Source organism: Mirounga angustirostris, unplaced genomic scaffold (assembly GCF_029215605.1).
Source record: "Mirounga angustirostris isolate CCGP_5_RB_7025 unplaced genomic scaffold, mMirAng1.0.hap1 SCAF_2, whole genome shotgun sequence".
NCBI classification, from domain to species: domain Eukaryota; kingdom Metazoa; phylum Chordata; class Mammalia; order Carnivora; family Phocidae; genus Mirounga; species Mirounga angustirostris.
In genome coordinates, this window is record NW_026991710.1 from 65,869,505 (window position 1) to 65,894,325 (window position 24,821).

Sequence of the window (24,821 nt, forward strand, 5' to 3'; positions counted from 1 at the left end):
CCACTGAGCTGGGTGAGGGTCTTCTTCCTCCAGGGAGGGACACCTGGAAAATCAGAGTTGGCAAGGAAGGCAAAGTGTACAGGAATCAGTAGTGTCTGCAGGCCCTCACAGTGCCCCAAATCAGGAACATTTGCAGCAAACCTGGTCTAATTGGTTTGTAGATAGAAATACCCACCCTAATTGGGTTGTTTTAAGATCAAATGAGATAGTGCATGCATAAGAGCTATATGTGAAGTACTATTTTTAAGTGATATACTTCTTAGAATTTCATTTTATAGAACAAAAAAAACCAAGGCACAGGAAAATGAAATGCCATTACCAAGTTTACCCAAGCAGTCCTGGTCAGAAGCCATCGGAAGTATGCACCAGTGCTACTTAAAATACCCCGCAAGCACTTCCCACCATCTGGCTTCCTGCAGCTCAGCCATGGGGTCTTCCAGAGGGACATGAGAATGAGGTACAATGTAAATATAAAATAGAAGGTGAGGTGATGTTGTTGGAGAAATACCATTTGTGGTTTGTGGGAAGAGAATGGAGGATGGGATCATGTACAGTATTTGCTATGGCCAGGAGAAGAAGAAACACTTAAAAATTTTATTCATCCATTTATTTGAGAGAGAGAGACAGAGAGTGGGGGCAGGAGCAGAGGGAGAGGGACGAGCAGACTCCGTGCTGAGCACAGAGCCTGACACGGGGCTCGATCCAACAACCCTGAGATCATGACCTGAGCTGAAATCAAGAGCCGGCTGCTAAACCCACTGAGCCACCAGACGCCCCAGGAAGAAACACTTAAATAGGGGTGAAGTGCAAACCAAAAGGAGACCCGGAGGATAATGCAGATGTCAAAACAAAACAAAATTGAAAACAGAAACTCTGACAGGAGAAGTCTGGGAGGCAGGACACACTATTGCTTAATATCTGTCAGGCTCACAAAGGGTTCAGTGCGCATGGTGTTACATGATGTTTCTCTCCTGATTCCTAGAAGTTGATCTGTCAAAATACAGATGTTGTATTAGGCTGCTTTGCCATTCACAGGGCAGCTTGGCATCTTCTGTTAAAGACTTGAGCCACTAGGGGAGTCTTTGCAGAGGGAAGATGGGGAACTAAGATGTGCTTGAAGCTGAGATTCTGTTCCGTTGAATCATGTGGGAAATGATTAACTTAGTTCTTTGCCAATGCATGTATTGCTTTTCTTCCCCTCACTGTGTCCCTTTAAAAAAAAAAAAAATCTTCGCTCCAGTCTAAGTTGTTTCTTCATGTTCTTGGAGTGGGCATAATGATATGCTTGAGAATTTTGAAATCCAGACCATGAAACAAAATATTCTGTGGTTAAACCACAGTGCCAGGGGGCTGTTGTCATCGAGGATGCCACCAGCCAAACACCACATATACCAGTAATTACTCTCTGATTGTACCTTCTTCACCAGCTTTATATTCCAAATTACAGCTGGAATAGTAAACAAAAACAAACAATACAGAGGAAAGATCCAGAGTGAAGCAACTGATGCATTCTTGGTAAACATGTCCAAATAAGCAGGGCTGCTCTTGGGTAAGATTATAGAAAGGACAATGTCCCTTTTGGGGCCCAGCAGACTTCGCTTCTGTGTCTCTATTCCCTGCTTCTTTCTCTTCAAGTGTTGAAGAGTCCTCCACCTCTGGAACTCCAGAGTCTTTCTCCCTGCTGCCCCCTTCCCACTCATCTGCTCCCACCCCATTCCAAAATTACTGTAAGCATCCCGCCTCACCCCCACCCCCCGACCCCTCCACACCAGCCCTTAGTACGTGGCTGATCCACACTGGCTGTTAGGACAGGGTAACTGAGTAAATCAATTTACTTTAAGGCATGAATGACTGAAGATATTTACCTTTTAAATGAGATGCTTTTAACCCAAATGAATCTGTAATTGGTGGAATTTTAGGCAGTGACAAAGAGAAGTAAAAGTGAAGGCTTCCACACAGTGACTAAGAGAAGAGAGGTGAAGGAAATCTGGGGATGTCTTTGATATCACCCACTTAGGCCACAACAAACTCAACCTACTTAAGGTCAGTTCTAGAATCTCCTCCTCATCTGCGACAGAGTAGAGAAGAAAGTAGGGAGAAGCTGACCTTCTAAAATCATGAGACACCTGCCTTCGGCCTTGGATTTCCCTCCTACCTCCCTACCTCCCTCTTTTTGTGTCAGCTGTCATGGATGTCTTTGGGCTACGTCCTTAGTCAATCCAGCATAGGTTTATGATTGCCCAGACTGTGATAAAGGAAACACATATTCCAGGATATATTTTTCTAGAAGCAGTTCTTCTAATACATCAGACTTTGGACAATATGTTCACAAGGATTTAGTTGTATAGGCAGAGTTTTAAAATAAGCAAACCCAAGACAAGATTAGTAAAAAGTGACAGTGATCATGATACATCCATGGGGCTCTAATTCTCTGGTCCCTCGGGGCTCCCGGATGAGAAGACTCCATAAGAAGGTATAGGTTCTTTCTTTCTTTCTTTCTTTCTTTCTTTCTTTCTTTCTTTCTTTCTTTCTTTCTTTCTTTCTTTCTTCCTTCTTTCTTTCTTTCTTTCTTTCTTTTCTTTCTTTCTTTCTTTCTTTCTTTCTTTTTTCTTTAAGATTTTATTTATTTATTTGAGAGAGAGCGAGCATGAGTGGTGGGGGAGGGGCAGAGGGAGAGGGAGAAGCAGACTCCCTGCTGAGCAGGGATCCCTGATGTGGGGCTCAATCCTGGGAGCCCAAGGTCATGACCTGAGCTGAAGGCAGACGCTTAACTGACTGAGCCACCCAGGGGCCCCAAAAAGGTATAGGTTCCTTTAGTTAAGCTTGACGAACTTCATCTTGTGTTAAATATCAAAAATGGGTAAGGAATGACAGCACTGGACAAAACAGGGACCTAAGAGGTTCTCCTATTTACTGTTCCTCTCATAATATACACACATAGGCACTCTGTATCTTTGTTTTTCCACAAAAATAAAATTCTGGGCTTGATTGTCTATAATAGCAAAAGATTGGGAAACAAATCTAATGTCCACCAATAGAGAGCTTGTTAAATAAACAATGGTACATCTACACAGTAAGGTATTAGGCAACTGTCAAAAAGGACAAGGAAGCTATGTATTTGCTGACACAAGAATACCTTCCGTAGAGATTAAACATATAAAGAAGGGGGAATTATTCTCATTATTTATTTATTTGCATAAATAAATAATAATTGGATGGTTCCTTGTACAGAAAAAAAAGGGTAGGAAAGTAAGATAAATAGGAATAAGAGTGGGAACCAGATTCTTCACCATTTTATATTGTTTGGGTTTTTGAGCCATGAAAATGGATTATCTACTCAAGGGCTTTTGTGATTAGAATTTGAAATGTTTTCAAAGTGGTTTGTTGAGCATTTAATAAATTATTCTCCAGTGAAACAGACTGAACTTGGACAACTAACTCCATGGGACAGAGGAGAAAATGGAGCCTCAAGATGATTTGGGTAAGATCCCACCTCTGTTATTCTTTGATCCTGAGCAAGTTGTTGACCTTTTCTAAGCCTCTCTGTAAAATGTGAATTAACAACAGAATGGAAACCATGGGTGTGGAGCGGCAAGTGAGGACTCAGTAAAAACTAGCTATTATCACATAGCTGGTCAGTGGCTGAGATGCTAACCCAGGTTTTCTGGCTCCTAGTCCACTTTGTGTCTCACCAGAAGCTACATGGCAAAGTGGCCGTTCTTTGCTGTTCAAATACATAGGAGTTTCTGGGAAGGAAGATATCTTAAGCTTCTAAGAGGTAAGAACAACTTGGTATTAACATAAGAAAAGTCTCCAAAATGAGATTTTCCCTCTAAAAGTTATGTCCTCTGTTCATATCACTTTAAAACATAGCATTAACGGGGGCACATGGGTGGCTCATTCAGTTAAGTGTCTGACTCTTGATCTTAGGTCAGGTCTTGATCTCAGGGTCTTGAGTTCAAGCCCGGTGTTGAGCTCCATGCTGGGCGTGGAGCCTACTTAACAAACAAACAAAACTTAGCATTAATGGATGGTTACTTAGGTAACCAGAGTGCACATGCCTCCCCCCCACACAAACAACTTAAAAATTAAGTGCAGGACATTTAAACATCTGGTTACCTAAAATGTTGCAGCGTGATAAAACTAAGGTATAAGAGCTTGGTTCTCAGTGTGACAAAAATACTTAAATATTTGATATTCAAGACAGCATTGTAAACACAGACTGGGTCTTTTTAGTAAGTAAGTTGTAATGATAAGTTGTGAAAGATTCACTTTTCGAGTCTGCATCATTCTGCTCGTCTTCATTTGGTACCACTTTTGTTGACAAACTGTTGAAGGCAAAAGACTGTCAAATCTCTTCAGAAAAAAGAATATGCTACAAATAGATCCAGTCATATCAAAACTGAACGCTGATTGGTGGCCACTTTTCATGGTTTTCCATGTCCTCCTTTCATTTGGTGACTCACCATAATTCATGGAGGAGACATAATATTAATTGTAGTTTTATGAGCAACCATTGATTTTTTAATCCAGTTTATTCATCATGTGCTGGTGTAAATTGCATGTGAGTGGTGATTTCACTTAATGGAGAGATGTCCATTTTATTTATAGTCATATGTGATGTAGTTAGCAAACAAACAACAGAAACAAAAAAGACAGAACTTCACGTGAGTGTTCCTGTGCTTTATAAAGAACCTATCCAGTTCACCAAATTGGGCAGGTATATCAAACACCAGCTTTTTCATAAGGCCCCTCCCACTTGTCCCATCTGGAATAGCAACCCCCTAACTCTCTCACCTTGCTCCGCCTCTTTTTCTTCATTGTAATTATGAAGGCATACATTTTACACTTATTGTTTGTTATCTTCCTTCTCTGTCACAAAAATGTAAGCTCCTCAGAAAGAAGAACTTTATTTTATTTTATTTAAAGATTTTATTTATTTGCGAGTGTGAGAGCAAGAGAGAGAGAGAGAGAGAGATGCATGAGCAGGGGGGAAGGGTAGAGGGAGAGGAAGAAGCAGACTCCCCAGTGAGCAAGGAGGAGCCCGATGTGGGACTGGATCCCAGGACTCTGGGATCATGACCTGAGCCGAAGGCAGATGCTTAGCCAACTGAGCCACCCAGGTGCCCCAGAAACAAGAACTTTAGACTCTTTGGGCCTAAAACATTGACTGGGACCTGGTAAATGCATAATAAATATTTATTAAGTGGATGAGGATTTTTATCCCAGTTAACTACTGATGGGAAATCACCTTAAATGTATCAAAATATGGGAACAGTTAAATAAGTTATAGTTCATCCATGGGATAAGATAGTATGCAAATTATGATGGGAGGCTGTTTCCAAAGCAGCCCATGGGTGATGCTGGGGGCACTTTGAAGTGATGCCAGATATCTCTAGGTCTATAGGAGACCACCAGCCGCCCAACACACACTTTTCTTTTTATGGGAAGGATTATTTAATAGTCGTTCACTTGTTCTGAAATTAAGAAGGCAGTCAGGCACCCGTTGCCTGAGGGTGGGACAGTACATTTTCTCTGACTGAGCCCAGGTATCTTTCCTAGTGCCTCCTAGTGCAAATCGTTCCAGGAAGGAGGTGCTCTCATTTGCATACGGAGCCCAGGGGCCTTCTGAAGGGGAAGTGACAAGACTCCAATAACTTGTACCTGAAGCTTAACATTAGACAGATCTTTTGCGGTAGATTGTGAGGGCCCTAACTATGGCTTATGGTCAGGTTAAAGCAAAGCGTCTTTCAAAATAAAATTACCTTGAGGTCGGAAAGCGATAGGACTAGTAGCCTGTTGTATCCTGAGCCAACCAGTGTCAGTGATCATTCTAGGCCCATGAGCATGAAGACATGAGTCTAGGTTAAGGCAGGGCTTAGGAGGCAGGCATGTGCTCAGGGAGTAGCTGTGTAAATGCTGGCCTGACAAAATGGTGCGTTGGGTGGCTAACTCTTAGGTCACACTTCACCCCGTGAAGGGGCTAAATGCAGGCTATAGTTCCCGTGATTCTAGGGAGATTGGATTCTTCTCCCTGGGTCCTGGATGATGTCAGAAACACCCCCACCCTGCCCCAGAAAGAAAGCAGACATTCCTGGGGGGAAGTATGGAAGGAACTACATTGGACTCAGTAAGAGGAGATTCAAATATTACATTTGGGGTATCGCAGGATGAGGAAGCCTACCACATCTTACACGGGATAGCCGGATGGCTTCAGCACGTGCTGTACTGGGTTGAATGGTGTCCCCCAACTATTCAAGTCCACCTGAAACCTCCGAATATGACTTTGTTTGCAAATAGGGTATTTGCAGATGTCATTAGTTAAGAAGAGGTCCTACTGGATGAAGCTGGACCCTAAATCCAGTGAGGGGTATCGTTACACGAAGGCCATGTGGGCACACAGAGACACAGACACACGGGGGGAAGGCCACGTGAAGAGAGAGGCAGAGATCAGAGGGAGAAGGCCAAGGATGGCTCGCAACCCCAGAAGCTAGAAGAGGCAAGAAAGGATCCTTTCCCAGAATCTTCAAAGGGAGCATGGCCCTGCCAATATTTTGATTTCAGGCTTCTAGGCTCCAGAACTGAGAGAATAAATTTCTATTTTTTAGAGACACCCGATTTGTGGTACTTTGTTATGGTAGGTCTGGGAAACTAATACACATGCATTTATAGAATTACCTTATTTTTGAAAAGATAGATAGATGATAGATAGATAGATAGATAGATAGATAGATAGATAGATGATAGATCGATCGATCGATCTATCCACATACATGTGTATGCATAAGAAAATACGGAAAATTGGCGTATTGCACATGAGAGCAGGTAGCCAACATTCCTGGTGGTTATTTTTAGTGGTAGGAGAATGAATGACTTTTCATTTCCTTCTTTTTTTCATTTTCAAATTTTCTATAACCAGCAGTTATTACTTTCATAATCAGAACTAAATGAAGTGCTCCCCTAATTGATACTTCTGACAGCCTAACACCCACGTCTGTAAGTCAGATCATTTTAAATCCCATCTTAAAATGTACTTACACTAGCATTTAACCAATATTGCCCACCAAAAGTATTTGTCTTTCTGAGCACAACTATGGTTTGCTTTTATTTAGATTTTTTTTTATCTCTTTGTTTAGTTTTCTGTGAAAAGATAATCCTCTTCAAGTCACAGTACTTTTGAGTCTGACACAGTTTCATGGAGTTTTAAATATTTCTTGGTTCTCCCTTCCAACCATGTTGATGTTTAAAATCAGTTGGTGGTTCTAGTCTTCTCAGGAATCAGTGAAAGCATCTCAGGAATGACGACACCAGCCTTACTCTGAGCCGGACGCCACTCTAAGTGCTCCACGCACATCGGCCTATGCTGGGTCCCCCTTCTGTCTCCCAAATGTCCAGTTTGGATGATTAATTATGTGGTCACCCTGCCTATGAGTTCCTATTATTATCTCCTGCTTCACAAATGAGGAAACCAAGGCACAGGGAAATTAAGTGAACTGCTCAAATTCACACAAGGAGGTAAATGACAGAGCCAGGATTTGAACCCCAGCTCTAGGATCCGTTCTCTTCTAAGTGCTCTGCCACACTGCCTCGCATTGCATCTGGTAGGAGAATATGGAAGAGTGTAGATACTATAGGTACTACAGGTGAAATTTAAATTTTTTCCCTAAGGACTTAGCAATGAGGTTCTTTAGGTGTTACTGAAAATCTATTTTATATCCTACAAATAAGCATGATAGAGAGTAAAATGGATTTAACGTGGTTCGCTAAAGTCCTGGAAAATGAGTCCGGAATTGTTCTTACGTAACAGCACAGCAATTAGACAAGGACATGGTCAGAAAATCAAAAGACTGCAGAGACCAGCTGACCACAGGGCACAGAGCAAACGGATCCCTGACTTAAAACCCTCCACTGCCTTCCTTTGCCCTTAGGATCAAGTTTAATAGTCCTCGCCTGGACTCCCACTGTGTCCATCTTTCCAGTCTACGGGTTTTCTTTTCTTTTTTTTTTAAGATTTTATTTATTTATTTATTTGAGAGAGAGAGCACAAGCGAGCATGAGCAGAGGGAGGGGCAGAGGGAGAGGGAGAAGCAGGGGAGCCCAACTCGGGGCTCGATCCCAGAACTCTGGGATCATGACCTGAGCCAAAGGCAGATGCTTAACTGACTGAGCCACCCAACTTATGACTTTCTTAATAACATTTCCTTTTCTCTAGCTTACTTTATTGGAACATACAAAATATGTGTTAATTGACCGTTGATGTTTTCAGTAAGGCTTCAAGTCAATAGTAGTTAAGATTTGGAGGAGTCAAAAGTTCTGTGGCCAATTTTCAACTGTGCAGGGGGTCAGCACCCCCAGCCCACATTGTTCATGGGTCACCTGTACTTCCTTTTAAGTGTTGATACACATAACGTCATTTTCTTCCAGAAAGCTTGTATCAAAAGAACACTTCTCACCAACAATTTAAGCAGCAGTCATTTCTCCATACCTTCACCAACAACGAATTAACGTATTGCTTAAAATTTTAAAAACCAAACGTAACTCCAGTTAAGGGAATCAGTCATCCCCTGAAATGACTAAAGTGCCTTGGCGTTGAGAATCCCCCTCGTAGCCCGCAAGGGTCATGAGCTGTCATCTGTCGCCATACACCATCCTCATTCTCAGTTGGAGAGAAGGCGCTTCGGGCCGAGGCGCTGATGTCTTCAGGACAATAAGCCTTCAGGACAACAAGTTGTGCAAACACATCTCTGGCCTCCCCACCCATGTTGGGTAAGCGACCAGGTCCAACCACACAACTGAAGAGGTTTACCACTCTGGACATTCCACTCTCCCTTCCCACAATGAAAGGAGTATGACTTTTTGTGGATTTGCTGTTGTTGTGTTGCTGTTGAACTTGAAGAACAGTTTGTTTTACTTAAATACCTTTTTTTAAAAAATTTAAAGCAGGCTCCCACCAAACGTGGGGCTCGAACACACAACCCCGAGATCGAGTCGTATGCTCTACTGACTGAGCCAGCCACGCACTCCTGTTTGTTTTACTTAAGATGAAATAATTCAAAGTACTTTTCTTAGGCTCCGTGTTTCAAGGACTTGTTGAGTTTTCTGCATTACAGGTCACGCGGGCGACTGTCCAGCTCCTGTCTAGCAACTGCCCTTGCACCCCCAATTTCTGTGTCTGCCCCCGTGCACTGTAGTGAGCACACCCTGCAGTTTCACTTCTTACTTCGTTCTGCTGAGATAATTGCACATTTGGGGAATGGCATCTAAAATACCGCCGAGAAAACACAGTAAGAGGAAGGTGGACTCCTTAGAGTCCTTTGTTAATGTAAGTCTTTATTTTGGCTTGCTTTCTCTCTGGCTTCTTATTTTATGTATTTATTCCTCAGGGTTGGAGTAATTGAATTTCTGGTCTCTCTTATTTGGGTGACCACAATTGGCTTAGTAATTCTATTATAACACCTCAAAGGCTTCTTTTGTTCCAACACACTGGGTTTCTTTGCGTTGTTTATCCTTACTGTGAATTGTTGCTTCTCTGTCCCTACCCTTCTCAAATTGTCTACTGTTTGTACACAGGTTTCTTTCTGCACCTGGAATTGCTCGCTGAGACATCTGTGCTCTGCAGGCAAACGGGAGAGAGGCTGACACGGGGAACTGTCGCCTTCTCTCTCTCCAAGTGTGCTCGCATTTTTGTGACAGTTTGGGCTATGAACTGATTTCCTGGTGTTTGGCACCCCACCAGGATTGCGGGGGCACCCATCACACCCCCACCCACAAGGAGGGTTTTCTGAAGAGTTGTGATTAAATCTCTCCCAGCTACCTCCCGTTTGCCTCTCATCTTTTCCTGACTCCCCTGCTGCCTCTTTGGGGGGGAGTTTTGAGTTTAAATGAGAAAGAATTATTTTCCAGGTTAGATTTTCCAAGGTAGCCAGCTGTTCAGCTGTGCTTGTTAGCCCTTTAAAAAGGGGGTTTCTTATTTTGGAACTGAGAAAGAAGGGAGAATTCCATAAAAAAACCACAACAAAACAGTAAGGTTTAAAACACCCCCACCCAAATGTTCATTTAAATTTAGAAATATTCACACAGTATCATCCAATCACTCTTCTGTCTTAGATATTAGAGGCTGATCATCAATTAGTCTTCCTTGTTGCTTTGTCTGAGCCTATCTTTGAAGGCTGGTTCTATGGGAGCAGTTGTCAAGGCAACCTGGACCACCAGGCTGGTTTCCTGAGTTGATCCTGCCGGTCTCCAACTCTGGGAGCACGGTTGTGTGCTGGGGGCTTTGTTCCGCGGCTTAGTATAGTTTTTACCTTGATTAAAACGAATAATCATTTGGTAATTTGGGGAAATTTTTTACATCTTGTGATGAGGCATTGAAAAAAATGAGATTGTCATTTTGTTCACCAGCTGGGTTTTAACTGATGTGCCCCCGTAATGGTTCAGTAATATTGTGTCCAATGTCACCCCCGAAGACTTTGATATGTGGATTTAACATGATGTCCTAATAAAAGTCCGAGTCAAGAAAACTACCTAGATTTTCAACTCTGCAAAGATGAAAATTGTGGTCTAAATATTATTCACAGGCTCCATTTCTCTACTGATATCAACGTTAAGACTCAAGGAATAAGAGACTCCTCACCCTCTCAGTATAAATATTTAAATGTTTCTTTCAGCATAGCTTTGAGATTTTATTTTTTCTTAAGCCATTGTCATCTAATGTAAGGGTTTTAAAACAGATAATTTCCCCTTTTGTTTTGTTTAGGGAAAATCCATAATACTCTATGATTTGGCTCTATTCTGAACTTAGCTATTCCCTAAAGTCATCTTTTAAATGAAACGAGGAACTTGGAAAAATAGTTTTTTTCCCGATGCAGTAAGAAATTAGTAGATCAACTTTCCTAATTCAGCAACTTTGTACTAATCTTGTACTAACAAAATTATTCGGGAGCATACAGAGATGAATATGACTCAGTCCCTGCCTCAAAAGGCTTGTGGTTGTAAGCGCTGTGAATTGTGCAAGACTGTTGAATCTCAGATCTGTACCTCTGAAACAAATAATGCAATATATGTTAAGAAAAAAAAAAAGAAGAAGAAGAAGAAGAAGGTAGCGGGAGGGGAAGAATGAAGCACGGGAAATCAGAGGGGTAGACGAACCATGAGAGACGATGGACTCTGAAAAACAAACTGAGGTTCTAGAGGGGAGGGGGGTGGGAGGATGGGTTAGCCTGGTGATGGGTATTGAGGAGGGCACATTCTGCATGGAGCACTGGGTGTTATGCACAAACAATGAATCATGGAACACTACATCTAAAACTAATGATGTAATGTATGGGGATTAACATAAGAATAAAAAAATTAAAAAAAAAACTTGTGGTTTATGGGGTGCCTGGCTGGCTCACTCAATAGAGCAAGAGTCGGTGACTCTTGATCCTGGGGTTGTGAGTTTAAGCCCCATGTTGGGTGTAGATCTTATGTAAAAAAAAAAAAAAAAGCTTATTGTCTACTGGAGGAGACAAAATCTGTATTTATTCATTCAATAAGTATTTATTGAGCATTCATTATGTACCAGGAATGATGCTAAGTCTTAGAGAGAATGTTTAAAAAACCAAGATATTCATGATCCCTGTTCTCATGACATTTACACGCTAGCCAGGAAGAAGTAATTATAATACAAATTAAAATAAGCGGAAATACAAGAAAGACTTCAAAGAGAATCTGATGTGGCAGGTTTTAGGGAATGAGTGGGAGTGTGCTAGGTTTGCAAGGAAGGTAGGTGTGCTCTAGATGGAGAGCCTAGTGGATAAAAAGAACAGAGGCACGAAATGGCAGGGTGTGATTGAGGAACTGCACGTGTGTATTGCTAGATCATAGCACTGCAGGCGAAGGGGGGTGGGAGACGAGCTACAGAGCTGTTCCTGCAGCCAGAGGGTGGGAGGTCTTATATGCAATAATAAAGGGTTTGTGTTCTTCTTGCAGCCAGTGAATGCCACTGACAGCAGCGTGAAGGATGAATTGGAGATGCAGGCGTGGAGGTAGGCAGACCAACGAGTGTGCTAGTGGTCCAGGCCAAGCCTGACCCAAGGACAGGACAGTCAGGACTCCGTGGAGATGTTTATCAGGTAGAACCGTGGAGATCTGACCGATTGCCCACAGGCGCAAGGAGAGGGGGCATGCACTTCGGGTCCCAAGCAGGAGAGGAGAACAGATTTAGGAGGTGGGGAAATGTGGTGGGGGAGTGAGGGAGAGCTGCCCAAAGCCATCAGCTGAGCCGCGAGCACAGGGCTCTGGGACACTCACATCCCACAGCTGTCTTCACCCTTAAGTCTCGGTCCTCATTCTCACTTTCCCTGGCCCGGGCCCGCTGCCGTGATCTGCTCACCGGTCTGGTCTGGGCTTGGGCTCCAGTCTCTCCTCTGTGAACCTCTCCCACAACTGAAATGCGAATCTGTCGGGTGCCGATTAATTCCTTCCATGACACTTGATGTTTTCTGATTAATTCCTTTTGTGGCCCACACCTAGCTGTCATGGGGTAAAGGTCAAGCTTTTAGGACAGCCCAGGAGCCCTCTGTAAGTGGCCTTGCCTACGTCACAAAGCATCCCTAGCTCACACACCAGCCACACCAACCCCCTTGCAGCTCCCTGACCTCACTGAGCTATTTTCTGCCCCGCTATTGCTTCTTACTTCTAGGGTTGAAGAAGTAGGAACAAATGGGCTAACTAGTGAGGCCAGGACCTGGAGGGAAGAGAAAGCAAGGAGTCAGGGACCCAGGAAGAAAGGCCTGGAGAGAGCCTCTATTGGCGTTTTAGGAGAGGCATTTGGATTGCAGGGGATGTGGGTAAATGTGTGGGTGGTTGAAAGGGCGGGGAGTTGAATGCAGAGGGAACACTGCTGGCTCAGGGCCATTTCTGCCAGACAGAAGATCCCTCTGATGGGCAATTTTGGTTCAAGGACTTTCCCATGACCTGACCCAGATTTCCTCAGAATGATGCTGCAGTCGGAGGCTCTTTCTTCTCAATCCTTCCCACTTTCCTTTCACAGGTGTTAGATCTGTGTCCTGGTTTGAAGCCTGTCCTCAATTCCTCCTGCTCCCTTCTCTTTACCTTCACAGGCATTTCTCTCAGTAAATGTCTCATCTACCTAATTCCATCTTGGTGTTTGGCTCTCTGAGGACCCAAAAGAAAATCAAGAAATAACCACATCTGGAGGTGAGGGACACTAGCGGAGGACCACTGAACTTCATTTGTTACATAAAAAGATCCAGTAACTGATATGATAGGAATGGATCTTAGCATTTTGGAAGTTTCTCAAAGAATATTTTGAAGAATATTATAGTCATACTTTGCCTTTCCACCATTTCTTTCCCTCTCCTAAAGATGCTGCATGAACAATAGGACCAAATTTTCTATCCCAAAGGAAAAGATACAATCTGATCATAAGTGTGTTTTTTGACAAAAGGCCACAATTGTTGAAATTAGAGCGGCCCTAGAAAATGTAGCCTCCATGTTCAGGTTCTCTATGACTTATGCTTTTCATGACAAAGTTGATTTTGTTTTTAGGGTTTTGTGGCACTCATCCTGTCTTAAGAGAATTAGAAAAGGTATGGAGTGTTGCACGTATCAGGGAATTTCTCACCGAGATGTCTCCCAAAATTGTGTTGGACATCCCACGCCCCCACCTAGGCAATTCAGGGTCATCCCGCCTACAGAGGACCCCCGCTTCTTCATCTTCTCTCCCATAGAGTGTAAATTGGCCCAGAAAGGCCAAGTAGCCCAGTTCCCAGTTAGTAACAAGTTTAGGCTCCAAGGTTTATGATTAGACTTCGGGCCTTTCTGATGCTATTTTTGCCTCACTGCTTCCGTGACTTTGGACGTTTTCTTCCAAATGATGAGGATTAAATGCACTTTCCTAAGGTTCTGTTGAGAAAAGCCAGACACCCGCACTTCTTATTACTGCGGCTCCTTATTCCCCAGCATCCCGCAGGTTCTCCGCACCTCTCCAGCTTTCCCTGTTATCTTAGGATCCCATGCTCAAGCCTCGCTGGGGGCGGGGGGAGGGGGGGGAGGGGGTTAGGGGGTGGAGTATGGATGTGGATGGTGAGGAAATGCAGATGGGGAAGCTGGGAGGGAGCAGGGACGGGGGGCTCAGGTTCATTTCCCTTGGTCTGCAATCATAGGCAGGGCAGCCCCCTGGAGGGGCTCTGGGGCTTCTCCTCCCCAAGTCAGTATGTGAACCCATGTGAAAATCCACTCAATGAATATCAAGGTGTCTCAGTTAGGGGCCTGGTAGGGAAGAGGTGCTATGGTCAGATAGAGTCATTTGGGGAGGGTTTTGAAAAGGCATGTGTTAGTTGGATTGCCCAGGAAGCAGATGCTGGAGTTGGGGGTGTCATTGATTTGTGGGAGGTTATGCCCATGGAAGATAGGAGGGAAGCAGGAATGAAGTGGGAGAGCCTTCACTCGCAGATGAAAGAAAGGAAAGAAGCGCAATTGGGCAGGGGAGCTCCGCACACAGCTCAGAGCCGGCCCAAGGGGGCCTGGGAGCCAGGACTGCCAGTTAGTGGAGTCTTCTTACTGGGCCAAAGTGGCCAGGCCCTGGTGCCCACCATGCTCGGTCATGGGCTGGGGCTGCTCAGGAAGTGTGGCAAAACAACAAACAAACATGTTCTGAAGCTTGAAGGCAGTCAGTTAACCGTGATTTTGTTTGGGGACAGGAAGTTCTTTCTGAAGGGAAGATCTGACAGGTGTACCTCCACGACTGTCTTATGGGCTACTCACACAAGCCCCGGGGTGGGTGTTGAGCAACCACAAGCAATAGCGTAGAGTCGGTCAGAGGACCATGCCCCCCCTTAGCTCCAAGGACAGAGACGGGAGCATGACTGTCAGCTGAGGTGGCAGCCAGTGTGCAGCCAGCCTGCAGGGAGGGAATCTGGGAATAAACACCTGGACCACCCTCTCTCCTCCCTCTGTGCTTCAGGTGCTCCCCATCCTCCATGCCCCACCAGCTCACTGATACCATGCTCGACCCGCAGTCTCCCCGAGCAGAGCGCAGACGGAGGGGCAAACAAAATGTGCTGAGCATCCAAGGGCCGCCACAGAGGAGAAAGAAAGTCTTTAAGGGAGAGCAAATGGAGCCTTGGAGAAGGCAGGAGTCAGGGGAAGAGGTTGCCTTGCTGGTTTCTCCCAGCTGTCTGCCTCCCCGAGTTACTGGAGTTCCGCACGATCGCTCCCCACCCCCTTAGCAGCTTCTCTTGCAAAGCCGGGGCCTTAGGAACAAGTGATATGGAGTAATTTATTGGAGATTGAGGAAGGGAGGGTGGGAAGGGAGGAGAGAGAGAGAGTGCAAGAGAGAGAGAGGGGGGAAAGGGAGAGGGAGAGAGAAGAGAAAGAGAGAGAAAGGGAAAGGGAGAAGGAGGAGGGGGAGGGGGAGGGAAAAGGGAAATAGGAGGAAAAGGAGGAGAAGGATGAAGAGGAGGAGGAGGAGGAAGAGAGGCAGACTGAGAGACGGAGAGAGGGGAGGAGGACAGCGAGGGAAGAGGAGAGAGAGGGATTGAGAGTACTCAGTCACACAAATCGCACAGGCACACACACTCTGTTCTATTTTTTTAGCTCTCACGTGGGAGCTAAGGAAGGGACCAGAATCTGAAACCAGAGACACTCCTGGACTACTTATAACCCTGCCTGTGCCGTCCCAACTCCCCAGTTCTGCCCACCTTTCCGAGGCCGAGGCCGTGGTGCTTTGCAGAGTGCCTGTGGCCCCGCAGGTCTTTTTTAGCACTTCCTGCAAGGGCTTCCCCCTCCCCCCCAACCCAGCTCGCTTTCCCCCGGCTGCCTGCAGGCATTTATCTTGTGATGTTACTTCAGCAACACTCACGTCCACAGGAAACATTACTTCTGCTTCTGAGGAGTGGACAATGCTGGGCAAATTACTTTTGGCAGCAAGCAGTTAAGATAATTTTTTAATGAGACAAGGCCTCAGCGCATGGTGTGTTCAAGACAGGCCCGCTGGAGCTGAACCCAGAGCTGACAGATGGTTTCTCTCCTAACTTAGTTGGACTGAGTGAGACATTTGATTTGAGCTTCTATTAAAGGGAAATAATGTATTTAATTGTTTGATGATGCTTGGCCTATTTTCAAGGAAAGAATTCAACTCTTTTTGTCTGTAACACTGACCACCTCCCCTGCCACCCCCCATGTAATATGTCCAAATCCTTAAGTGCCGGCTTAGGATTTACTAAGTCACTTATTTGTCTACAACATTTAGCAAAGTAATTGTGGACAAAATGTCCAAAGACGTGATTGTACTTGGACAATGGGGTGGGAGACGGGGAAGGTTTGATTTCTTCCCTTCCAGGTGAATTTGTCTCCTTCTTAAAAGTCACATCCATTTATTGGATATATTCCATATTACTTAAAAGTAATATCCATTTATCTCCCCACAGTACTGCATCTTATGCCATCCCCATAGCGGGAGCTAAGTAAACTCCTGTTGATGGTCAAGAAGAAAAAGGGCAAAACGGTCTTTGGTGCTGTTTTCTGTTGGGACGGTGATGTGATGTGATGTTTTGATGTGAGTTTGAAGGCACCCATCTCCATTGAATCACTGACAGTGTGAAATGAAGAGAAAGACCCGGTTGAGAAGAGGCTTAACTTAATCACCCCTTTAAAGAGTCTCTCTCCAAACACAGTCTGGTTCTGAGGTGTTGGGGATCAGGACTTCAACGGGTGGATTTGAGGGGACACAATTCAGCCCCTAACACCATCTTTGCCTGTTTCACTCCTTAGCATGATCTTGTTCTTGTGGCTTAGGGGGCGACCCCTCAGAAGGGACGTGCAGCTTTCTAACTCTGACCATCTCGGAGTGGCTCTGTGATTGGACAGTCCTCACAAATTGAGGGGTACCTTATGCCCCCCACCACATGTGCTTCTTAAAAGTTGGGGAAGATATTTTTTTTAAAAAATTATTTATTTATTTATTTGAGAGAGAAAGCATGGTGTGTTTGGGAGAGAGAGAGAGAATCCCAAGCAGACTCCCTGCTGAGTGTGGAGCCCAGACACAAGGCTTGATCTCAGGACCCCGAGATCATGACCTGAGCCAAAATCAAGAGTCAGACGCTTAACCAACTGAGCTTCCTAGGTGCCCCTAAAGGCTGAAGCATGATTTCAAAGCCTGTTTATGAAAGAAAACCTGCACCAAATACTTTTTTTTTTTAATGTTTTATTTATTTATTCATGAGAGTCAGAGAGAGAGAGGCAGAGGGAGAAGCAGGCTCCCCGCCTAGCAGGGAGCCCGATGCAGGACTCGATCCCAGGACCCCGGGATCATGACCTGAGCCGAAGGCAGACGCTTAACCATCTGAGCCACCCAGGCGCCCCCAAATACTTTTGTAAAACTAAGAATTGTCTTCTAATTTTTTTACTTTTGTAAGTTTGGATTTCTGGGTCAACTGTTGCTGAAAGTAGGGCTTGCATGTATTCATAAACAATGACACGCAACAAACGTTTTAGAGGTCCTGCTTCCAAGCTCTCTGCTGGGAGCTCACGGTACAACTGTGCCCAAGACACACATGGGCTTGCCTGCCTGGAGTGTCACATTTAACAAGGCAAATAAAGGAATGAGTTACAAAGATGAGACACAGCAATGCTAAATAGGGTTTATTTCTGCAATGCACTACATTGTAGCTATCCACCAATCCATCCATCCCTCCATCCTTCCATTCATTCATTCATTTTCATTCATTCATTCATTCATTCATTCATTCAGTAACACTTATGGAGCACCTCTCATCTTTCAGGCCCTGTGGATTGGGAAACACTTGGTGATTCAGACCAGCATGGTTTGCATGACCCTTAAATGTGAGCTGTGAATTCTTTGCACATTGTTTTTAGAGGGAGTTGTAATAGATTTATAAAATCCAGCCAAGTATAGCCCAAACTAGGTGTAGTTTGGGAAAATACTTTTCTTTTTTTTTTTTTTAAGATTTTATTTATTTATTTGATAGAGAGAGAGACAGTGAGAGAGGGAACACAAGCAGGGGGAGTGGGAGAGGGAGAAGCAGGCTTCCCGCCGAGCAGGGAGCCCGATGCGGGGCTCGATCCCAGGACCCTGGGACCATGACCTGAGCCGAAGGCAGATGCTTAACCACTGAGCCACTCAGGTGCCCCAGGAAACTACTTTTCTGATGAAGAGTTTTTTATTTTCCTTTTTTTTTTTTTTTTTTGGTCATTCTTTTTTTCTAAAGGTGGTGTGTTGAGCAAAATTTCAGTGCCTCGAGGTGTTTTTGCAGACTGGATTGCTGAGGTCCTATGGTAATGCCAGTGGCCTTTCACATCTGATGTGCTTTCATTGATTTCTTTTTTGATGCAAAAGAAATTATTAAGATGCACTACAATCAGTGGTCTAGAAATTGCGATAAGGGATGTTCTTCTCAATTAAAATAACCCATAAGCGCTATGTATACGAGCCAGGAGCACTCATCTATTTAGAGCGGGAAAACCAAGTGAGATGGGGAGAGCAAAAAAATAGATAAATATGCATACTTTCAAAAGAGTAATTATATTTTTATACCTCTTCAAGCTGTCCCATTTTCTCTTTCTTCTGTGGCAGTGCTGAATTTAAAGCAAATGGAAAAACAGCAGATTGAATGTTACAATAAAATACATTATATCAATCAGACGAACAAGGCAAGCTTGTTGGGAAGGTTTAAATTATCTCTGTGCACACTCAGCCTACTTCTAACACGGAGTGTGGAAATCTGGCAGCCAAATCATGATGGCATGTGATGGTTAGTGACCTTATTTTGAAGCATGTTATTGTTTCCAAGGTTTATAATGCTGGTATTTCCTGGACACAGCAATACTCAACTTAAGGACATCTCTCAAACAGAAACTTAAAACCAAAACAATGCAAGGCAAAACAAAAACAAAAGCAAAAAACTCCTGAGATTGTTGAGAAATATTTAGCCATTGCAGTGACATTCCAGGAATATCAACCAGCCTCAGTGAATTACCCATCGTGTCATAGGCCACCCTAACACTCAGGATTCTGCTTTCCCACCTACAAATGTTTTCTAAGTTATACTGTGGCCTGCAGTCTCTTCCTTTTTTTTTCTTTTATAAAGATACAACATTGAGATGGCTTCCAGCCACATTTTGCTGGGGTAGAGCAGAATCTAGCGTTTTCTAAGCTTGCTTGCTATTGATTCCTGTGGTCTTGGATCGAAGAAGGGACCTAAGCAATCATTTGTTCCAATGTGACATATTATAGATGAAGAAGTGGAAGTTTTGTACATTTTTCCTTAGGCTGTTTGTCTACCCACAAAGTAACAATCTAACCATCCCTGGGTTGTGTAGATGTAGGCCAAGGAGCAAATAATGTCAACAAAATCACATCAAAATGGCCTGTCGAGATGCCCTGTTGAGAGGCCCCTGCCACCACCAAGAAGGAGACCTTGTACTGGGTCCTGTTCTTAGTGCTCGAATGCCCAGCCTGACCCTGAAGAAGCCTCCCTGGGGGCACATGACTTCCGCCATGATGGTGTATGTGCTAGTGGTGGGGTCTTATGTCCTTATCACTGGAGGAATAACTTATGATGTTATTGTTGAACCTCCAAGTGTTGGCTTTATGACTGATGAACATGGACATCAGAGACCAGTAGCTTTCTTGGCACACAGAGGAACTGGACAATATATTATGGACGGATTCGGGTCCAGCTTCCTATTTACAATAGGAGGTTTATGTTTCTTAATCCTGGACTAAGCAGATGTACCAAACATTCCAATATTCCAAAACTCAATAGATTTCTTCCTCTATTCTCTGGATTTGTCTGTGTCCTATGGAGTTTTTTCATGGCTAGAGTATTCATGAGAATGGAACGGTCGGGCTATCTGATGGGTTCAAATGCCTTTTCAGAAGAAATCAGTGGATATTGGATTTGCTCCTGTTAATGACGTTTTAAAGGCTGCCCCAAGCCAGCGATGTGAAATATGGAAAAGAACGAAAAGAAGCAGAAAAGAAGCATCTAGTGAAAATATAGGAGCATGTTGACACTTGAACTAGAATGTCTTCTTAGTATCAGAGAGACAAGCTTATTCACAGTATTTTTCCCTCTTGCCTATGTTGATGTACCAATGATGTTAAGTGCCGTTTTCTTCTTAGTTTTTAATGTCTTAGAGAATATATACTCAATTTCTACAACCATAATATTGAATAAAGTGATTATTTTTTACAGCTCCCTTAACATTTCTTGGAGATGACATTTCCGACTTTGAAAAATTAATGTAAAATCAGGAAGCGAAACCCCATAAGCTGAAAACTCTGGACAGATGATCAGCTTTACTTATGGTGCTTTGCCTTTAAACAGAACGTGTGACAGTACGTTATCTCAGACAGATACACAAGACTGTTTCCTACACAATAAGATGTATGAAAGGAGCAGAAATAAATAATTTTTCTAATTAAAAAAAAAATAACCTGTCCATTTCAGTGTCATGAAGCTGATCCAGACCCTGGCTTCAAATAGACTAAACAGGTGGTTGGAAAGAGTCCAATATATCATTGTTTAAAAATTCCCCACATAGGTCTTCACTTTTAAAATAGTGATCTGAGGGGAGCCTGGGTGTCTTAGTTGGTTAAGCGTCTGCTTTCGGCTCAGGCCATGATCTCAGGGTCCTGGGATCGAGCCCCACATCGTGGGGCTCCCTGCTCAGCGGGGAGTCTGCTTGTCCCTCTCCCTCTGCCTCTTCCCCCTGATCATGCTCTTTCTCTCTCTCTCTCAAATAAATAAATAAAATCTTAAAAATAAAATAAAATAGGGGCACTTGGGTGGCTCAGTCATTAAGCGTCCGCCTTCGGCTCAGGTCATGATCCCAGGGTTCTGGGATCGAGCCCCACGTTGGGCTCCCTGCTCAGCATGAAGCCTGCTTCTCCCTCTCCCACTCCCTCTGCTTGTGTTCCCTCTCTCGCTGTGTCTCTGTCAAATAAATAAAATCTTTAAAAAACAAATAAATAAAATAAAATAGTGATCTGAAACCATGAAGGGCAAAAGATGCACTTTGAGATCACTTCTCACCTTGGTTAGCTGTGGTGTAACTGTGTATACATTCTTCCTAATAAGCCGATTTGCCTGCGTTACAAACCGCTCAGTCCAGCAGGACCTGTAAAGAGCAGAGCGAGCACAGGTGCTCATTGGTTGGCACGTCTGCAAAATCACTTTATGCTGCTGGCTTAAATGCCTTTTAAATTCAGAGGACGGAGTTGTTGCATCCATGGGCAGGAACTGCCGGACCAGGAGAGAAGTGAAGTGCGTCTTCTGGATCCCTCCACCTCAGGTGTGAGAAGCCTGTTGGCTGGCCCTGGAGAGGCATCACCTACATGGATGATTCACTCTTCCTTTGAGAAGCTGCATATCCCAATTAGCCAGTTCATCCTCACTCAAGGATCGCAGTGATCACATCGGGTACAGGTAGGGGCTCCGCCTGCCTCCCCCCACCCTCACGCGTGACATTGTCATTCAGTCTGGGAAAAGGAGCGCCTTCTACAATTGGCCCTGCTGTTTAATGATGCATACATTGTGAGCACCCACTTTTAAGAAATCTGGAAATAGGGGCGCCTGGCTGGCTCAGTCGTTAAGCGTCTGCCTTCGGCTCCGGTCGTGATCCCGGGGTCCTGGGATTGAGCCCCACATCGGGCTCCCTCCTCAGCGGGAAGCCTGCTTCTCCCTCTCCCACTCCCCCTGCTTGTGTTCCCTCTCTTGCTGTCCATCTCCGTCAAATAAATAAATAAAAATCTAAAAAAAAAATTTGGTAATAAGAATGCGACCATGCCCTGCTCCAGCGGGACCCAGTTACTTTGTCCATCGACAGCACAGAGTTTGGAGATTTCTCTCAGTGACATGAGAAGTAGCCCTGCAGAGGATCAAACAAGGGGAGGATGGGTACATCGATTTAGTCAATTCTGAGTTGCAGGGATTTGAACCGGTGGTCGGAGGCCAAGTCATCTTTTTTGCATAGTAACTGTAGGTTTAGGAGGAGTAAGGAAGGGTAGTGTGTCGGCGCGGAGGCCCCCGCCATACCTAACTGGGGCTGCTGTCTGCGGGTCTCTTCCTCTTGAATCGGTGGGCAGTCGAGGCAACCTGCGGCTGACTGCTCGCCCAGGTGCCCAGGCAGAGGTGTCTTGAGAGGACAAAAGCAAGTGAGAAGGCTGTCACAGAGCCACGAGCCACAGCAGCTGCTCGGACACAGGCTTGCTGCTGGCGCTGGAAGGGGGGCGGGGCCGAGGCAACCCTTTCCTTCCTCTTGCTTCTGACTTGCAAATTTTGAAGTCAGGAACATTCCAGGGGGCAGGGAGGGGTGGGATAGTTTTGAACTCTACTACCCTTGAGGAGAACAGGAGAGGGGTTTCCAGGTCATTTATAGCACTTCCTTGACGCTGAGGAAAGGGAAGGAAAGGATTTTTTTTTTTTTAAGATTTTATTTATTCATTTCAGACACAGAGATACAGAGAGAGAGAGAGAAAAAGCATGAGGAAGAGGGGGAGAGGCAGAGGGAGAGGGAGAAGCAGGCTCCCTGCTGAGCCAGGAGCCCAACGTGTGGCTCAATCCCAGCATCCTGGGATCATGACCTGAGCCCAAGGTTAACCATCTGGGCCACCCAGGCGCCCCAGAAGGAAAGGATTTTCATGAATACCCTAAACTAAAAATGGGGGGGGAAGATTATAAAGGTTAGGATACTTCTTTCCTTCCTTGTTTTTCACATGAACAGCCGCTGAGAACTCAACTGGCTTCCAGTGTCTTCTGTAATTTGAGGACAGGAGTGAAAGGGATAAATGAATGTCACATAATCCCCGAAGCTCATTCTCATCCAGTAGCTTCAGCCTTGTCCCTCTCCCAGTCTTGTCTCCCAGCTCCTGGGAGGAGAAAAATGAGCTGTGGGAAGCCTGGGTGACTCTGCAAGTGGGGTTTGTCCTCTGATGGAGGCCAAGGATCAGAGGGAAGCTCAGGGCCCTGCCACTGTGCGGGGCTTTTCCACACAGCGGGGGGGATGACTCCTACAGGGATACCTGGGCAGGACGATCCAGTCCAGTGGGGTTCCTTTATGGAAGGGCTCGCTGAGGCTCCAGGAGACAGAGCCTTTGTAGGCAAGGCAGAACTTTCCCTCCAGCCTCTGAGGGTCAGGCTGGGTCTGAGAATTCAGTTGACAGAAGACAGATTAGCGGGAGAGATGCTTACAGAGTTTATTATTTACATATTCATGGGAGCCTTCACGGGAAAATGAAGCCCCCCAAAGTGGTTGGGCCCAAGTGTTTATATACCAGATTGAACTAAGAGCACTAATTTTGAAAAAGTACCAAAAATATATGGGGAAGCTAACAGGAGATAAGGGTAACTTGCAAACCCTTGTTAGCACTGATTCTGTTGGTACCTTCTCCGTCTCTGGTGATAAGGATGTTTCCTCCCCCCGGTACAGAGGGCAGCTCTCACATGGGAGTCGCATCTCCTGCTTTGAGGAAGAAAAAGGGAGGTCAGAAGGTCCTTCTTGCATCTGCTGTTTCCAAGTGCCTTTCTTTCTTTCTTTCTTTCTTTCTTTCTTTCTTTCTTTCTTTCTTTCTTTCTTTCTTTCTTTCTTTCTTTTTCTTTCTCTCTCTCTCTCTCTCTCCCTCCCTCCTTCCTTCCTTTCTCTCTTTCTTTCACTTCTACACCCAACATGGGGCTCAAACTCACAACCTTGAGATCAAGAGTCACATGATTTACCGACTGAGCCAGCCAGGTGCCTCTCAAGTGCCTTTAACTGGAAATAATCTTATGTCAAACTGGCATTTGGGGCATATTCTGCTACCCTTCACCATCCAGCTAGTTACTAGCAAAACCAGAACTAGAAGTTGGTCCTCTTCACTTCCAATCTGTGGCTATTTGACTATATCTCAGTTACCATCTTGTGTCTGAGATGTGCTACTCACCCTCACCTGATGTCTTGTGGGGACCTATGATGCACCAGGCCTGTTCTCGGGGCCTCCAGATTTATCTGAGCACAAAAGCTTTACTGTTCCTACCTTGTGGGTGAAGACATGGAGGTGCAGAGAGGATCAGTAGGTTAATAAATGGCACTTTCACATGGTTCAGCCTAAAAACATGCGTTAGGTAACACAGCAAGTTAGATCACGAGTTCAAATTAAACATCTTGCCATTTGTGACAATAGGGATGGACCTAGAAGGTATTATGCTAAGTCAAGTAAGTCAGAAAGAGAACGACAAATACCATATGATCTCTCTTATATGTACAATCTTAAAAAAAATAAAAATGAACTCATAGATACAGAGAACAGATTGGTGGGCTGTGGGGGTGGACAAAATTGTGAAGCTGGTCAAAAGATACAGACTTCCAGTTATAAAATAAATGTCATAGGGATGTAATGTAAGCATGGTGACTATAGTTAATAATACTGTATTTCATATTTGAAAGTCGCTAAGAGAATATATCTTAAAAGCTCTCATTATAAGAAAAAAAATTTTCTCACTGCATGTGGTGACAGATGTTAACAAGACTTGTGGTGATCATTTTGCAGTATATACAGACTGAGCCAGCCAGGTGCCCTTTTTCTGCAATATATGTAATTATCAAATCATTATGTTGTATACCTGAAACTAATATAATGTATGTCAATTATACCTCAACCTAAAAAAAGGAAGAGAATTCAAACTCAGGTCTTGAACTTGAGTCCAGTGCTATTTCTACTACTCCACTAGGCCAGAGGTTTTTGGAGTACTTTCTTTCATTAAATTGTTTTCCATTGATTATGTTTATTTTTATTGTTTCATTATATTTTGGGAATG

The 24,821-nt window shown here is 44.4% G+C and overlaps 1 pseudogene; it reads left to right on the forward strand.

Moving 5' to 3' along the window:
- The first annotated feature begins 9,253 nt into the window (after positions 1-9,253).
- LOC123848907 (oligosaccharyltransferase complex subunit OSTC-like) lies at positions 9,254-19,938 on the forward strand (annotated as a pseudogene).
- Positions 19,939-24,821: the final 4,883 nt, after the last annotated feature.